The sequence below is a fragment of the Coregonus clupeaformis genome, chromosome 10 (assembly GCF_020615455.1).
Source record: "Coregonus clupeaformis isolate EN_2021a chromosome 10, ASM2061545v1, whole genome shotgun sequence".
In the NCBI taxonomy this organism is placed as follows: domain Eukaryota; kingdom Metazoa; phylum Chordata; class Actinopteri; order Salmoniformes; family Salmonidae; genus Coregonus; species Coregonus clupeaformis.
This window is the reverse complement of record NC_059201.1, coordinates 20685445-20703043: the sequence shown is the minus strand read 5'-3', so window position 1 is coordinate 20703043 and position 17599 is coordinate 20685445. Positions and strand designations below refer to the sequence as shown.

Genomic DNA, 17599 nt, shown 5'->3' with positions numbered 1-17599 from the left:
TGGCACACAGGAAGAGAGTGTGGTAATCTCATAAAGTTTGGATTGTGTCTGTTACAACATATATCGCATGGAGGCTAGGCGCTAATGCAAACACACATAACGGACATAAAGTGTTTGGTTTGTGGGGATAGGTCCCACTGAAACCAATGTGAAGCTTGCTTCTTTGCTTTGCCTAGGGCAACTCTGGTCCTGGAGGTCCATTGCGTGCAAGCTTTTGTTCAAGCCCAGCTCAATGCACACATACCAGATTAAACTAATCCAAATCGAGATTGAAGTAAATTATAAATTGATTATTTGAATCAGGTGTTCTAGTGCTGGGTTGGAATAAAAGTGTGCACACAGACTGTGAACCCTCCAGGACTGGAGTTGCCCACCCCTGGAGTAGGGTTTTCACATTCTCTCTCTCTCAATTCAATTTCAATTCTCTCTCTCTCTCTCTCTCTCTCTCTCTCTCTCTCTCTCTCTCTCTCTCTTCTCTCTCTCTCTCTCTCTCTCTCTCTCTCTCTCTCTCTCTCTCTCTCTCTCTCTCTCTCTGTGTTGATTTGAAAGTGGCTTAACAACCTTGGCTCAGCTCAGCCCAGTTCGGTTGGTTTAAGCAGGCAGAGTAGACAAAGATGCATGGCCTGAAAGGCAGAGGGGAGAATAAGGGTGCCAGATCCTTAGCCAGGCAAACAGTCTCACTGCAGCTCACTGACACCAGAGTGACTCACTAATAAACAGAGAGAGTGTACAGAGAGGAGGGGCAAAGATGAACTGGCCAAAAAAATGGGGGGAGATTGAAAGAGAGAGACGCAGAGAAGAAAAGGAGAGAGAGCGAGGGAGAGAGAAAAGACGAAGGGGAGCGAAAAGGAGAAGTGGAGAAAGGGTTCTGTAATCCCGCAATAGTGGTGTTGGGCCGTCACCATGGTGACAGGCACAAAGGCCTGTGGTTGGCCATTGATGGCTAATTGTATTCTTCACAGCTCTTTTGTTAATTGTTGTCTGCCCAGCTCCTACTTCCTGCTGGGCCACAACACAAAGGCAGGAACAGGGGGGATTAGAAATGGCACATCAGCTCCCAGCTAGCTAGCTATAGTCTCTCTCCCTTTCTCCGAGCCCTTGCCTCTCTCTCTCATCTATCCGAGCCCTTTTCTCTCTCTCTCTCTCTCTCTCTCTCTCTCTCTCTCTCTCTCTCTCTCTCTCTCTCTCTCTCTCTCTCTCTCCCTCTCTCTCCATCTCTCTCTCTCTCTCTCTGTCAGAGCCTTTGTCTCTCTCTCACTCTTCCTGTCAGAGCCCTCGCTTTTCGCTCTCTCTCTTTCTCTGAGTGACTGATGGACTGACTGAGTGAATGACTGTCTAGTTTTGGCTTAGGGCCTCACTGTATCTATCTGTGCTTGTCTGGTCCACCACTGTATAGCTTCCATCCATGTAACAGATAAAGCACTATGTGTTACAACTATTAAAAACAGGCTTCTGTTTCTAGCTACAGACAGTACTCTAAAGTCTTACTCTAAGGTGCCACTTTAAGGTGAGCAGGCATACTTACACTTTTACCCAGTGTAGACCAACATCACAAAGAACGTCATGGGGATGAAACACTTTTCTCAATGGTTGGCATACTTTATTCCAATAAAGGATTTTGTGTCCCATTAATGTTTAGATTATACACAACTGTTCTGAGCTGTTTTAGGTTAGGTACTTTTGAGCCCTAGTGTATACTCTCCTTTGCTGTGTGTGTGTATGTGTGTTGTTTTGGAGGGTATGGGAAGGGATACCTTATTGACAGTTTGGTTATTGTGTCAAATGAGAATCGCGTGCAGAAAAGGCCTTTCTTTCCAGTCTAAATATAATATTGATTGGATACCCGGGCCCTTTCTCATTATCCCTTCTCTTCCAAGCCCGCTGCGGCGACAGTTAAATGAGTCCTTTGCCTTTAAGTGGGAGGTGAGTGGCAGGGAGCGTGAATGTTGGAAACAAAACACCAGAAAGTCATCGGGAGAAAGCGGGGTGAGGTTGTGTGAGCACTGGGGAGAACTACCGTGAAGCTGATAGCAACTATAGGCGCTTCTGTAACCCTGTCCTCGTCTTCCCTGCAGACCGAAGAGAAGTCGACACAACGCATCCTCTTGTGCTTTGCATGCGGTGAGCTATCAACCGTGAGCGTTCGGAAAAACAGCGGTGGGGACGGAAGTTTGGAAAGCCCGGGCGCTTCAGGAGTGGTGAGTGAACAGAGCGCGGCACTGCAAAGCTCCTGACGCACATAGTGTTTTTACATTTCACTTTATCCAGGATTAGTGTGATGACTCCCGACACACTGTACTACTTGTTATCGTCAACACCTACAGTATTACCTACTGTCCATACAATTACATAAAGCATAACTTTGGGTGCTTTGGGATATTACCCCTATGCGTTTCCCCCCAAACATCATGCGCGCATCCTGGATCGCGAATACCAAAGGACAATTTGCAACTATTTCACATGTGCACCATATTCGAACTCGAATAGCTAATATCATATGTATCAATTACTCAGACTGGTCCCTCTCGCATATTCTTCAGTTGGATTATATGTGAGTGTCAGTTTGTGACTGTTTTTATAGGCAGAACAGTGACGGCGAACGCAATAAACTAGAGGAGAAGATGCCAGTTCTGTTGGCAAATGCAAATTAAACTGTATCACCTACTTTCCCGAGAATAGCTGCGAGTGTTAAAACACACAGATGTTTTTAATATGTCTCTGTTCTCTCATGGGTCGTGGCATAATTATTATATAATTCAATTTAAAAAAGACTCTGCTGGGGAGTTGTTGGGTGTTTGCATGGGCAGACTAGCCACCTGGCATTTTGGGCAAATGCCTGATGGCTGGTCCATTTTTAGCCCAGTGGGCCTGTCTAACTTGTTTTTTTTTGCGCAAAATGATGATTATCTGGCTAATAATGGGGCCCTCAAGAGAAAAAAAATGGGCCAGTGTGGGCTCTTTCAGGAAAAAATCGGGCCGGTGTGTGGGCCTCAAAGAAAAGAATGGGCTGGTGTGTTTGAAATGCCAGGGCCAATTTCTGGTCCCAGGCCGCCCCTGGGTGTTTGGATGTGTAAATTAGGCTATATCTTTGTAGTTTTGGTAGAGTTGGAGGATTGGTAAGAAAAGAGAACATGCTTCATAGTTTTACCTTTGTAGAATCTATGTGCAATCTGCTCTTCTAGATCATATGGACATAGCCCTGGGTGGAGGTGACAGAACATGTTCATTGAGTCAGAGGTGGCATCTTTAGTGGTGGTCAGTCTTGATGGCTGGAATGAGTTGATTGACAGCACTAGACAGCAGATATGTCTTCATGGACAATGTGTGTGCATTGTGCAAGTTATAAGCAAAGCAAGTCACTCTGTAGTGTGCAGGGTCTGGGTAGGCATACCCTACTGTGTGTATGTGCGTTGAGCATGCATGGTCTGGGTACTGTGTTTAGGCCTATATGTGTGAATGATGGGACTGTGAAGTCTGAAGTTAGGTAATTTCAGATTATTTAAGGCTTTCATTTCCAGCCTATGGCCTCAGTGTGTATCTGAGAGAGCCAGAGTGTGTGTTAGGCTTTACAGTGACTGGCTGCACACAAAGCTGTCCGTCAGTGGGGAGTCCCTGACCTTTCTCTCTGTCCATCTCTATTCCTCACTCGCTTTTCTTAGCCGTCCTCATTCCCACTCTGTTTTGTCTCATTCTCTCTATTTTCTCTCTTTGTGTGTCTGTCAGGAGAGAGAGAGAGAGAGAGAGGTCTTATTTGCTCTTGCCCTATTGGCTGTGTTGAGTTCCAGTTGTCTTTAGCCTACAGAGCAGAGAGGGTCTGTGTTAAAGCTGGTAGAGAAGGGAAGGGACTGACATACAGTCTGTCAGCAGCAGAGAGCTGACTCCATGTTCACACTGTACTGTCTCAGCTGTCTCTGTCTCCACTGTCAAACATTTCATCGGGCGCACCTACCTCTGCAGAAACACATACACACAGTTCCGGTATGGGAATTAACCAGAGTAACTGACAGGCTGTGTGTGCTGCTCTTACAAGGAGAGGGTTGACCCCTGACCTCTAGCACTTTCTCTCTCCAAGTCAGGTCAAACTTGATAGGTGACTAGAAGACTATCAGTGAAATTCTATTGAAAGAGTATTTACACCTTCTTGCTAAATAAAGCATTGTCAATGACTACCTGCAGAATACAGAAACTATGAATGAATGACCTATTGTTAAAATGTATCCAGCTGACTCTATAGGCTATCTAGCTAGCTCTCTGATTGTTGGTCTGTTGAGTGACACAGTGCATATATGTTTCTGCTCCACTTCATTTCTATTGGCAAATTTCAAGAACTCAGGGTAGTGTTTTTGTGTGTGTGTTTGTTGCCTTTGTGTGCCGTTCATGTGTGTGTTTGTGTATGTTTTTGTACGTATATGTGTGTGCCCCATTTCCTATATACCAGACAGCTCCATAAGGGCAGCAGAGCATTTCTTCTTCTGACCTCTTCTGTGGCAGTCTGCATTGTTATCCCTTTCCTATTGAACCAGGGGTCCACAGAGACACCACAGTGGAGACTGGAGTGTGTGTGTGCTCCCCCTGTGTGTTGTGTGTGTTTCTTCAGATCAAAAAACAACAACAACTGGAAATAAAGTGATGGATTGGTTGCTGTGATCCATATAATATATTATGCAAATGTCCTTGGATCATCAGTCATTAAACAATACGATTAATTTGTCATTAAAAACTGAATACATGGAACGCATTCTTATTCAGTCCTTGACAAGTTAAGTGGATGTTTTAAATTACATCTGACACATTTTTATTTATTTGACATACGTGTGTGTCAGTGATGTTGTGGGAAGGGTGTCGCAGGTCAGAGTGATAAGGCGTGCTTGTGTCTAATGAGGGGAGTGAAAGGCCTGTGGTGAAATGGAAGTGCATGTTGTCTCCTGTTGGATCTGAGACTCAAACCCCATGATTAATGAGCCAGGCAGGTCTCTTTCTGTGTGAGAGACAGGATGAGAATGAAAGAATATTGACAAAGAGGGCAGTAATCATTGACTACATTTGACTATGTGTGTTTGTTCAGCGCAAACCAGGTTAAAGAGGCAATGGAAGAAAATGGTTTTACACACCATCTCTGTGCGTGTGTGTGTGTGAGAGAGTTCACATGGTTTTGGGCTCTTTCCTTCTTGAGGCATGATATGATTTAGAGAGGTCTTGAGGTACTATTTCATCATATGCTTTGATTGGGCTCCCGAGTGTCGCAGCGGTCTAAGGCACTGCATATCAGTGCCTGAGGCGTCACTACAGACCCCCTGGTTCGATTCCAGGCTGTATCACAACCGGCCATGATTGGGAGTCCCATAGGGCGGCGCACAATTGGCCCAGCGTCGTCCGAGTTTGGCCGGTGTAGGCCGTCATTGTAAATAAGAATTTGTTCTTGACTTGCCTAGTTTAATAAAGGTACAATTAACATTTCATGAGCTACCTGGTCTTTGCACCTAACTCTGAAATGCACCACTTCAGCACTAGCTATCTTAACACAGTGGTTCCTCATTTTCTGGAAAAAAGGGTATTGTGTAATGATGCTGGCTTTCAATGGCCTCATCACAGGAAACCCAGTTTAGTGTTTTGGTCGATGCAGACTTCATACTCTAGAGGAGAGTTTGGAGATCATTGACTTTTGATGAATCTCTGACCCCTCCCTCCCTCCCACTAACACCTCATCTCATGCGCGCACACACGCACGCACAGTCTCCACCTGTTGTTGTTTCAGTGGTGAGTGGTACCTTAGTGGGCAAAACATAGATGCAGATGTCTCAGATTCAGCATTGCTTATAGAGCTCAGTCAGAAGAGACAATAGACAGTCAGTCAGTAGACAGTCAGTAAACTCGGTCAGAAGAGCTCAGTAGGTAGAGTCCAACAATAGAGAACACAAATCGTACTTGCTTCCCTGCATATCAGCCTCTCTTAGACATTTCAAGGTAAGACTCCTTTCCACCAACCAATTCCACTTCAAACATTAATATACAGTATTATAAAGCAAAATTACTGAAAATAAGTTTAATCCATAATGAGGTTTTCAATTTGCGATGTTATAAAGTTCCAACTAAGGCAGTAACATCTTGTTTGTGGCATACTGAACTTTTTTAGTTTGTTAGGTTAAAGTTGCACTTTGCCTGTGACTTAAAAAAAATTATGTTTTCCAGTCATCTCATTTGTGGGGTGTCTTTTTGTTCGATTTTGTGCCAGTGTTATTAATACAGCATAATGTCACATAACAGTCTATAACAGGCACAATCAACTAGATTCAGCCGTGGGCAAATTTATTTCTTGAGGGGATGATCAGGGGCCCGGAACATAATTACTAATAATTTGTAGACTGCAAATTGACCGCAAGAAGCCCGAACAGATACTGTATAATATTTGACTAAAACAATCATTTCAAACTTTGTTTACATTTGTATATGATCACATGTATCTCTTTATTATGCGTGGGAATACTTTGGAACAGATTTCCAAAATTAAAATCACTTGGAGCTGATTTGCTGGTGTTTTCACAGTCTTATGTCCAACAACCCTCCCCCCAAAAAAGATATATACAGTATACACTACCGTTCAAAAGTATGGGGTCATTTAGAAATGTCCTTGTTTTCCATGGAACATGGAAACATACATGAAATGAGTTTGAATAGGAAATATAGCAACATGAATAGGAAATGTAGTCATTGACAAGGTTAGAAATAATGATTTTTAATAGAAATAATAATTGTGTCCTTCAAACTTTGCTTTCGTCAAAGAATCCTCCATTTGCAGCAATTACAGGCTTGCAGACCTTTGGCATTCTAGTTGTCAATTTGTTGAGGTAATCTGAAGAGATTTCACCCCATGCTTCCTGAAGCACCTCCCACAAGTTGGATTGGCTTGATGGGCACTTCTTACGTACCATACGGTCAAGCTGCTCCCACAACAATAGGGTTGAGATCCGGTGACTGTGCTGGCCACTCCATTATAGACCGAATACCAGTTTGGAGCTGTGCTTTGGGTCATTGTCCTGTTGTAGGAGGAAATTGGCTCCAATCAAGCGCCGTCCACAGGGTATGGCATGGCGTTGCAAAATGGAGTGATAGCCTTCCTTCTTCAAGATCCCTTTAACCCTGTACAAATCTCCCACTTTACCGCCACCAAAGCACCCCCAGACCGTCACATTGCCTCCACCATGCTTGACAGATGGCATCAAGCACTCCTCCAGCATCTTTTCATTTGGTCTGCGTCTCACAAATGTTCTTCTTTGTGATCCGAACACCTCAAACTTCGATTCGTCTGTCCATAACACTTTTTTCCAATCTTCCACTGTCCAGTGTCTGTGTTCTTTTGCCCAACTTAATCTTTTCTTTTTATTGGCCAGTCTGATATATGGCTTTTTCTTTGCAACTCTGCCTAGAAGGTTAGCATCCCGAAGTCGCATCTTTACTGTTGACGTTGAGACTGGTGTTTTGCGGGTACTATTTAATGAAGCTGCCAGTTGAGGACTGATGGTTGCTGATAATGGGCCTCTGTACGCCTATGTAGATATTCCATATAAAATCAACCACACCTGGTGTTGTATTGTGCATTTTTACCTTTGTGTGAACCATGGGTGTACATTCAGCAGTCTATAGTGATGTTATAAGCCGGTGGCGTGTTCTACTATAGGGAGCTATTCACTAACGGTAATAAATCCGTCTGAACAAGAAAGAACGGAAGCTGCTGTGAAGGCTGCTTTGACTTTCTCATGCCACAGCTAAAGAGCTTTTAATCCCTCTCAGAATACACAAGTGTGGGCTGTGTGTGATCCTGTACCTGCTGCAGATGTGTGTTATTACAGAGAGGGCACTAGGTGGGGCGCTGCTTCAAAAAGCAAGCTGCTACAGGACCAAGGTGTGTTTCACCATGCCTCTATCTAAATAGATATCAGGAGGATCTTTTGTTGGTTAAAATGTTTTGTTTCGCTCATTTTATTGTTTGTGTAACGTGAGAGATGCAACATCAGACGGTGGAATTTTACTTAATTCATTCGGCAATGTATGACTGACTCTACTCTCACAAGTCTATAAGAAAAAAGCAAATTATAAGAAATGGCCAAACAAACTATTTTGCAGTGTTGAATTGTCAATTTATGTTTAGACAAACCTAAGCAATACAATTTAGACAGTCTTCCTGTAAAATTCAACGACATAAAGGGAAATAAATAAATAAAATATATGTATGCACGCATGACTAAGTCGCTTTGGATAAAAGCGTCTGCTAAATGGCTTATTATTATTATTATTATTATTATTAATATTTTATTTTCTAGCACCATAAGTTGTTAATGGGTGACTGGTGTGACTGTAGGTAACAATATTAGACTGCTCTCTCCAATGCAAGTTCCAAGACACAGATGGGAGAGGCTGTACATTTCACACAATACAATACAAATCGTTCCGTCTCTTTATGTTGTTCTGTGGTTAATGGAATGTCACTGTATAGTATTTGTATGGATGATTGTGATGCTACCTCTTGATTGGGATGCTCCCTGATCGTAAGTAGAGCACTTCAACCTTTTCTTTTCCAGGGACCCCCTCCCAGGCAAACTGGCGACCCAAGGGCCACCATCATACATTAGCAAAACAAATATTTTTCACGTCTTGCCTTATCATCAGGTGAATGATAATGGCAAGGAGAAGTAATCAACATTTTAAAATTACTAGATTTCGTAGATTTATTATTTTTATTTTTATTATTTTGACCTTCCTGGATGAGGAACTGTAAACTCTGACATAGCCTATTAGCTAGAAAGGTAACTCCAAACACATTTTTCACTAACAGCAGCTGTTTAGCAGCTGGTTAAATATTGGCAAAAATTAATGTCCAAGTCAAGAAAGCTTTCCAGCAGCTAGCGGCACTGGTAGCCTATTTGCAGGTGCTTTTTCAAAGCCTATGTCAGATACTCCAGTGAGTGTAATTGGCTGAAATGAGTGTAATTTGCTCAATATTAGGAGTTGAGAAATAAAGTTGACATCATTATGAAGAAGATATTCTCCTCTTTTCTACTTTCATATAGATATGTAATTCAAAATGTGTTTATTCTGTTGCTAGCGATATTCATAAAAATATTAAAATAATAAAAATAGAAAGTCCCTTTTTTGGGGGGGGGACCCCCGGTTGAATACCCTTGCTATTGAATACCCCTGCTATCAGAGTGTGCTCTGGGCATTCGTAGAAATGTGTTGCGTTCAGAGCGCACACTGGACACTGCCCGAGGAGTAGGGTTGATCCGAGTGATCTGACCTCACAACAGCAGTCAAGCGCCCAAGCTAACTGGCTAAAGTTGGCTAGCTTGCTACTTCCAGACACAGACGTGAGAACAGCCCACTGAACATTTGACTTGCCCTAGCGGATCTGGTTAGTGTTTTCATGTTATCAAGAGTGTTAGTGACTGTAACTGTGTTGCTGGCAACAATTTAATTCTGTTTACTGTTCACCTTTTATAACAACCGAGTTTAGGGCTTTCATAAATTCTTCAATTATTCTGCGCTCTGGTACTCTCAACCCAGAGTGCTCTGAAATCAGAGTAGTTTGCCAGGGTGAATTTACGAATGCACCCTTTCCCTTTTAAAATAAATGATTATCTCAATGGGACTGACCTTGTTAAATTAAGTCTAAATATATACATTAATAAAAATACATTAACCGTTGATAGAATATCCAATATTTTAATATTTAGCAACTTTACAGTATTGTACTGTAGAAGTTCTTTATGGAGTAGTTATAGTTAGCAAATAAACGGCCTACTCCAAAAATATTCTGAATTTGCTTCTGATACACTTTTATTATTATTAACCATGAACATTTGCATGGTTAGCGTCCTGGTGTAGCCCCTCAGACACAGATATATGTGTGTTGTGGCTGTCAGGTATGTGAGTGGGGTGAATGTCACCTGTTGGTTGTCACAACCCAGTGTCCAGTGGATTTGTTTATCTGCCATCAGGAGAATTCACAAACACTCTATTGATCAGCACCCACCTAAACAGCACAGCATTATAACCCACTAGTTTCCTGCTCCATTTACATGTCTTTCCACTGGGTGTTTAAACAACACACAACAGATTGCTTGTACCATTAAGTTTAATTCCTCATCGCCGGACACGCACCTCAGTGTGTGTGTGTGTGTGTGTGTGTGGCAACTTGCAAATTACCAGAGACAGTTAGTTTTTTTTCCATAGCTGTCTGAAGAATGATTTGCATCTCTTTTGGAATCAGTGAAAACTAAGAAAGAACTGTAAGTGTTTGTCTGTTTTTTTGTGATGTTTTTTGTTTGTTTATTAACTTTGTCAGTGAAGGTCTATCTGATACATTGTCCAGCACTGAATGTGACAGTGCTTAAATAAATAACCTTAAATGTGGAAAAACAACCATATTACGGTCAATACAGTATAATTTATTATCTCAAATCCTCTCTTTAATTATTCAGTTAAAGTAAGCACATTTTGGATTAAGTGCCATCCTGTCTTTTTTAAATGTTATGGTTGTTTTTGTAAGATTTCCACATATTATATAGGAAGTGTATTCCAGGGGCGGACTGGGACCAGAAATTGGCCCTGGCATTTCTAACACACCAGACCAGTTTTTTCTTTGAGGCCCCCACACATTTTTTTCACCCTTCAAGGCCAGGTAGCAGATAATGCACCCTATCAGATATTAATGTAGTTGGTGCTGTATATTTAAGCAATAAGGCACGAGGGTGTGTGGTATATGGCCAATCTTCCACGGCTAAGAGCTGTTCTTAGGCACGACGCAACGCCGAGTTGGCCATATACATCAAACCCCAGAGGTGACTTATTGCTATTATAAACTGGGTACCAACGTAATGAGAATAGTAAAAATAAAATGTTGGTCATAGCTGTGAAAATGGTCTGATACACCACGTTTTCAGTCAATCAGCATTCAGGGCTCGAACCACCCGATTTTATAATAACTAATGGGTTCTAACTTGAAAAATTGTTTGTTCGTTTACAATTATATGCTCCCCGCATATAAAAAACACGAAGACTGCCGGAAAGGCCCGAATGTAAGATCGTAATTTTGATGACTCACGGTGAGCCTACTGTAGCCTACTGTACATGGTAAGCTGGTGCGCACCAAGTTGTACTTCACGTTTTAGTATGGAAAACAGCTGTGAGGATTTTTCTGCAATATTCAGAACATATTGACATAATTACATTTCTTCATAGAATAAAAATCTAATTTCATCAATTACATGTGGAAAAATGTATTTGAGTGAACATTATCAAGCCAACAGCAGATGACAGTGAATTCTCTCCTCCCTTTCTTCCCGGTTTTAGCTTGCGGCTATCACTCTCTAGCTGGCTAGCTTTAGGATATTTTCTAGCCCATACCAGTGACACACTTGGCTATGGTATCGACATATGTCAGTACACAAACAAAATCTAGCTCACTTATTTTGCCAGCTAGAAAGAAACAGCCACAAATTCATTCAGAAAAGGAGGAAGAGGATAGCTATATGCCTCTTCAACAAGAAGCAACTGTGACAACATTGATCCTAAGATAAAAAAAATAACTTTCCCACTGAACAAAATCCACAATCCACCCCTCCAAAGAAAGCCTGTCTCCGTGACTTCTCCAAAACTCCCTCGGCACCACAGACACCATCCAACGAGCCATCCACACACACCGAGAGCCCAAGTGCAGACAGCCAAAAACACAACTTGTGCGGCAAGCTACAGAAATAAACTTTGATCACAATCCACTCTTCTAAAGAAAACCTAGCTCCTTTCTCCAAAATGCCACCAGATCCACGATCGAAAACATGGCCAAAGCGTTGCATTTCGGTTTAGCCCACCATCCACACACATAGACACACATACAGTTTTGGCCCCAGCCACAGGGCTCTATACAAAAACATTGACCTCCATCTCGACCAAAACTACTATTTTCCCATAGGCTTGTATTATCTGTAGTATGACAGCACCAGCAGTTAGCTACCAACAGCTGGCAGACAAGGTAATTTGGTTACTTTAGCATTGTTTAGATGGAAGACGTGAGCTAAATGCCGTAGCTCTATAGCTAGCTAACGTTAGCATAGAGGTAGTAAGCTAGCTCTTTCCCTTACCCGGTGAAGCCCTGATAATGCTCTCTCTGTTGGTGCTGCTGGCTGTTTGTGATACTTTAAAGCCATGTTGTTGGTAGATGCCCAATTTGCCCACCTCATTCTCACAAATGTATCCCATTTTTTGCTAAGTGTTTCATTTGTGTGGCCGTAGAGGCATAACATACTCACATTCGCATAGCAAATGTTGCAACACCCTACTTACCCACCCTTTTTTGTAATTTTTATATGAAGCACTTGATGCGAAGGGTGAGCATGGATTTTTATTTCCTCACTGTGTGACGCTGACACAGAGCATTGTGGGATTGTTTCCGAAGTTAGAGCTGATGTGGGGAGAACCTCAAACCCAACTTTTAGAACAATATTACAGTATTATAAAAATGTATTTAAGTTTGTAATTTGGGAATGTTTTCTTGGGGTGCTCTAAGTTACTATTATATGTTTTTCTGGCATTGAGAAATAGCTGCTACATGCCCTTTAAGGCCTCCATTACTAGCCAGATAATGATAATTTGCTCAACAAAAACAAGTTTGACAGGCCCACTGGGATAAAAATGGACCAGCCCATCTGGCATTTGCCCGAAATGCCAGCTGGCCAGTCTGCCCCTATTGTATTCAACTGGTAAAACTAAAACTTAAGTTAGGCGAACTTTAAATAAGGATGAGGGTTAAGGTTAAAGTTAGTTATAGTTTCAGTGAGGTTAGGGAGAGGCATACAAGTTAACATTGGGTAAGCATACCGCCATACGCCGCCATTCATTGTTCTGTCAGTTGAATATACCTCTATATCAGGGGTAGGCAACCCTGGTCCTGGAGTGCCACAGGCACTTTGTGTTTTTGATTTAACCAACCTGGAAGACCAGGTATGTTGAATTTAGTCAATCACTGAACTGATCAATTAGCTCAGTTGGTCTGGTCTGGTGCCTAGTTGGGACAAAATTCTGCAGTACCTGGTACTCCAGGAACAGCATTGCCTACCCCAGTTCTACATTAACAGACAGAAAATGTCACACTGTAGAGTATTTCTTAGAGAGTTTAAATGGAGCTGGTAAACTACAAGTGATTCATAGCCTATATCTTTATCCATCATAGCTATCTCACCTCTATTTAAATATGGATTTGGATAGCATGTATAATACCAGGAAACACATCTGAAAAAGAATAATGTATTGTTACTGTAAATCTGTATTGAACCATACCTGGGTGAGAGACCATTTCACCAATTACAGTCAAAGTTTGTTCAACTGATAAGCAGTGCAGAAGAGTATATTATAAATCCAGAAAACAGGCTATTTTAGGCTCTAGATTATAGACCCTAAATAAAAAAATAAAAAAGCAAGTTCTGCTCTGAGAAATCAAGTTATCGAAAGGAATTACACGTACAGTATCTCATCATGTGTTGAAAAGACTTTCAGCCCTTCAACAGTTTGCTAGGTTTCCATAAAGGAGGATATTGATTCTTAAACCATCTTTATCTGTGCACACCCCTTTTAAGAATTTGATGATTGATTGGTTAATCGGATTCCTTGCTGGCAATCCATAGCCTATGACGTTGTGTCTTGTTACTTTAGTTGCTCTCTGACTGCAGTAGCTTTGATGTTTGTTTGCCTTAATTTATGTCGGTATCTTTCTGACATATATGACAGTATACACACGCATGTATACACTCATGCACGCACACACACACACACATTATGGAGATTGGCTTTGGCTCAGCCAAGTTTATCCATTCCAAGGAGAATAACCAGTTCTCTATCCATCTACATCCATCCATCCATCCATCCATCCATCCATCCATCCATCCATCCATCCATCCATCCATCCAGTGGGGGAAAAAAGTATTTAGTCAGCCACCAATTGTGTAAGTTCTCCCACTTAAAAAGATGAGAGAGGCCTGTAATTTTCATCATAGGTACACGTCAACTATGAGAGAAAAAAAATCCAGAAAATCACATTGTAGGATTTTTAATGAATTTATTTGCAAATTATGGTGGAAAATAAGTATTTGGTCAGTAACAAAAGTTTCTCAATACTTTGTTATATACCCTTTGTTGGCAATGACACAGGTCAAACGTTTTCTGTAAGTCTTCACAAGGTTTTCACACACTGTTGCTGGTATTTTGGCCCATTCCTCCATGCAGATCTCCTCTAGAGCAGTGATGTTTTGGGGCTGTCGCTGGGCAACACAGACTTTCAACTCCCTCCAAAGATTTTCTATGGGGTTGAGATCTGGAGACTGGCTAGGCCACTCCAGGACCTTGAAATGCTTCTTACGAAGCCACTCCTTCGTTGCCCGGGCGGTGTGTTTGGGATCATTGTCATGCTGAAAGACCCAGCCACGTTTCATCTTCAATGCCCTTGCTGATGGAAGGAGGTTTTCACTCAAAATCTCACGATACATGGCCCCATTCATTCTTTCCTTTACACGGATCAGTCGTCCTGGTCCCTTTGCAGAAAAACAGCCCCAAAGCATGATGTTTCCACCCCCATGCTTCACAGTAGGTATGGTGTTCTTTGGATGCAACTCAGCATTCTTTGTCCTCCAAACACGACGAGTTGAGTTTTTACCAAAAGTTCTATTTTGGTTTCATCTGACCATATGACATTCTCCCAATCCTCTTCTGGATCATCCAAATGCACTCTAGCAAACTTCAGACGGGCCTGGACATGTACTGGCTTAAGCAGGGGGACACGTCTGGCACTGCAGGATTTGAGTCCCTGGCGGCGTAGTGTGTTACTGATGGTAGGCTTTGTTACTTTGGTCCCAGCTCTCTGCAGGTCATTCACTAGGTCGCCCCGTGTGGTTCTGGGATTTTTGCTCACCGTTCTTGTGATCATTTTGATCCCACGGGGTGAGATCTTGCGTGGAGCCCCAGATCGAGGGAGATTATCAGTGGTCTTGTATGTCTTCCATTTCCTAATAATTGCTCCCACAGTTGATTTCTTCAAACCAAGCTGCTTACCTATTGCAGATTCAGTCTTCCCAGCCAGGTACAGGTCTACAATTTTGTTTCTGGTGTCCTTTGACAGCTCTTTGGTCTTGGCCATAGTGGAGTTTGGAGTGTGACTGTTTGAGGTTGTGGACAGGTGTCTTTTATACTGATAACAAGTTCAAACAGGTGCCATTAATACAGTTAACGAGTGGAGGACAGAGGAGCCTCTTAAAGAAGAAGTTACAGGTCTGTGAGAGCCAGAAATCTTGCTTGTTTGTAGGTGACCAAATACTTATTTTCCACCATAATTTGCAAATAAATTGATAAAAAATCCTACAATGTGATTTTCTGGATTTTTTTCCTCAATTTGTCTGTCATAGTTGACGTGTACCTATGATGAAAATTACAGGCCTCTCTCATCTTTTTAAAGTGGGAGAACTTGCACAATTGGTGGCTGACTAAATACTTTTTTCCCCCACTGTATGTATGTATGTGTGTGTGTATATGTGTATGTGTATGTGTATATATATATATATATATATATATATATATATATATATTTTATAGTAGATTTCACAATACTTGGAGTTGAAGATATGATCAACTCTGATGCTTATGCACTCTCTCTTTCGGTGAGGTTAGATGCATGTTAGTGTGTAAAGCAGTGTGGCCCGGTAAACCCAAGCAATTTTAGACATGATCTGTGTATAAAGGAGCTAGTTAAGAACTCTCGGCCAAGCTGGATCCTGAAACAGCTAACACCTCGTATAATCTCTCTCTTTCTCCCTCGCTTCCTCTCTCACTCACACTCTCTCTCGCTCTCTCTCTCACACACACACACACCTCCCGCAGTTCTCAATACTGAGACCAGCTCAGCTAGCCTTCTTTAGAATCACCTGTTGTGCAACTTACTGCACAAAGACATCTCCATGGCAACTCCTTAGAGCCATGGCCTGTCAGTCTATAAGGCCCTCAGCAAACAGGGATCTATACACGCACACACACACATCCTCTCTCTCAGCCACATATGCTCTGTGCACACATGGGTGCCCTAAAGTAGTGGTCCTGAATGGGGCTAGGATATAAAGTGTGTCGGGGCTAAAGGTCCTGAATGGGGCTAGGATATAAAGTGTGTCGGGGCTAAAGGAAACAGCACATTGTGTGTGCCTTCCCCTTTTGAGGGAGGAGGGGGCGAGGGGGGTCTTTCTGCGAAAGGGGCACTTCATACACATCCTTTCTTCCCCTTCTCTTGTTCTTTCTCTTTATTGGGAGTATGTTTTGTCCTCATCCCTCTCCTTTCCTCCTCCTCTCTTTTCTGATAAATACCACAGTACCCTTTCGCTATCCACCACAATACATTGCCTGTTCCTAAGTCGGAGAGAGATGAGAGAGAGAGGGATGAGAGAGAGGGATGAAAAGGCTGCTTTTTAACCTGCGTTTCTGAAAAGCAGAAGAAAGGAGCCGCTGCACCAGAGCCAGAGTTCCTTTCTCTTCTTTTTTATTTTCTCTCCTTTCTCTCTTTTTGTGAAAAGTGCAGTTGTGTCATCAACCTATTTATACATTTACATCTTATTTAGAAAGCCTCCTCAGAGAGGGAGAACACAGGGAAAGCAGAGAGTGAGAGAGAGGACACAGAGAAAGCTGAGAGAGAGGGCAGGGAAAGCAGAGGACACAGAGAAAGCAGGGAGAGAGGGCAGGGAAAGCAGAGGACACAGAGAAAGCAGGGAGAGAGGGCAGGGAAAGCAGAGGACACAGAGAAAGCAGGGAGAGAGGGCAGGGAAAGCAGAGGACACAGAGAAAGCTGAGAGAGAGGGCAGGGAAAGCAGAGGACACAGAGAAAGCAGGGAGAAGGAGAGGACACAGCAAAAGCAGAGGGAGAGAGGACACAAGGAAAGCAGAGAGAGAACAGGAGAGTAGAGCCCTCAAACTGTATAGGTTTAGATAAATAACAAGGTGAACATGTGACATTGGCAACAGTGTGTTTTAGATGTTGAAGTTAAGTGGAATATACTACTAAGTAATTTGAATTAGTTGTGTGTGTGTATGTATGTGGTGAGACGGAGGGGGATGCCTTGGGGCTGTACCTGTGCTCCACACGGAAAAAGCTGAGAAAAATAGTGATTATTATCAGTGTATCCTGGAGCTCCCAACACTGGTCTTTGTGTGGTGAGATCTGGCCATCAACCACAGAGAAAAACGACACTGATTCAACCTTGACTACCTCTCCTCTGCCCTTATCATGCTTTTACAACTCCTCACCGCAGTGTGTGTGTGTGTGTGTGTGTGTGTGTGTGTGTGTGTGTGTGTGTGTGAGAAAGTGAATGAGTCTCTTGTCTGTGTGTGAGTGTATTCTGTGGCCAGAGTGTAGCCCCCTGGGATCGGCACTCTTGACATCAAAAGGCCAAAAGAACAGAAAAACAGAGAGGAAGAGGAGAGCGAGGGAAGGGAAGCTTTTGTGTGTGTGGCCCTGAGAGCTCAGTTCCTAATGAGACGTAGTCAGCAACACAACACAAAAAACCTGCATCAGACCCATTCA

General features: G+C 42.5%; 1 protein-coding gene across 2 annotated transcripts in view; it reads left to right on the top strand.

The window, feature by feature from the left end:
* The first annotated feature begins 1925 nt into the window (after window positions 1–1925).
* LOC121575326 (transcription factor SOX-13-like) overlaps window positions 1926–17599 on the top strand; it is a 38769-nt gene continuing 23095 nt past the window's right edge. For both annotated transcript variants that reach the window (XM_045223259.1, XM_041888326.2), the window contains exon 1: window positions 1926–2198. The gene's annotated coding sequence lies outside the window, so the exon portion shown is untranslated. The remainder of the gene's footprint in view (window positions 2199–17599) is intronic.